The sequence below is a fragment of the Trachymyrmex septentrionalis genome, unplaced genomic scaffold, assembly GCF_001594115.1.
Source record: "Trachymyrmex septentrionalis isolate Tsep2-gDNA-1 unplaced genomic scaffold, Tsep1.0 scaffold9, whole genome shotgun sequence".
In the NCBI taxonomy this organism is placed as follows: Eukaryota; Metazoa; Arthropoda; class Insecta; order Hymenoptera; family Formicidae; genus Trachymyrmex; species Trachymyrmex septentrionalis.
In genome coordinates, this window is record NW_017306091.1 from 3,954,353 (window position 1) to 3,955,669 (window position 1,317).

The 1,317-nt window shown below is 31.1% G+C and overlaps 1 pseudogene; it reads right to left on the bottom strand.

Moving 5' to 3' along the window:
* The window catches only part of LOC108755750, a 4,689-nt pseudogene extending 4,125 nt beyond the window's left edge, over positions 1–564 (bottom strand).
* Positions 565–1,317: the final 753 nt, after the last annotated feature.

A 1,317-nucleotide genomic window follows, 5' to 3' on the forward strand; every position in this document is an offset into this window, starting at 1 on the left:
AATTTAACATCTACAAATTTAATTTGTATTAAAAAAATCTTAGATAATAACAAAATTTAAATTCAGAAAAATTTATTAAATACAATTTTTTCTGATATATAAACAGAAGCCTCAGATACACTTAGCTATCTATATCTTGAATAGTTCATTGAATCGTAGCAATTAATTCTAGTAGCAAAGCAAATTAATGAATTGTAAAATTACACTCGTAAGAAGATATAGGTCGGATTACTTGCTTGCACGGATGTCTTACGGTTGGAGAAACTGGAATCAGCAGGATAACATATTATCTCGGTCCTGGAGTCTCGAGCATTCCTTAGCTAAGCATTTCACGAATACACTATACATGTGCGCAGTATTGATAAGGTAAGGGCGTAAATACTGAGTGGAAACTCCCCAAAGTCTTAAGTATGATATTTTCGGAAAATCAATAGTTAGCGGCATACTCGCGGTAATGCAACTTAGTCACTTTATCAAGTTAACATGTAGTAGAGCTTTAGATAAATAATGGGTCATGCCGCTCCTATCGTATTTAGAACGTATGCCCTGTGTCACTTGACGGATTTCAGCGAGATGTTTCAGAGATGCTGACGCGTAATTAATATTGACTCATGTCTGCATATCACGTTTACTATACTCTCAACCGTGATAAGGTTTATTCACACGTCACGAATACAATCGTTCGAATACGATTATCTGTATTTATACATTAACAATATCATTTGCCTGTGAATATTTGTTAATCGAGAAATTTGTAAATCTATATAAACTATCACAATTTGTACGACTCATAATTCTAAATAGAAAAAAGTTTCATGCTTGCTATTTGTGGGTAATCACGCAGATAATGAATTTAATAGATAACATTAGTAAATTGTGCAAGCTGTTTGTCTGACTAGATTGCATCGGTTTATTATTGAGGTTGTTTATTCTGTTATTGTCAGTAAAGCGAAATCTAAAACGTCATGACGTGATTTAATGTTTCGTATATATAGATAAGTAATTATTTCCTACCAAGAGATGGTTATTAATTTCCACATAGTATTGTATTTATACTTCACATTATATTTAGTTTATATTTACGTCACGACGTTTTATTTATAATTGAAGAGAGAGAACTCTTTGTAAGACAGAATCAATACAATTAACCTAGGTATACTAAGTGTACACATATCGATTGTAACATTTTTTATGTTCGGAAATGTTTCCTATTTTGAATCTAGTCATCAGTTTTCAATTTTGAACTCGGCAAAAAATTGGAAAAAAATTACAAAGTTTAAGTAGACCGAGTCTAGTTACCTTATATATATATATATA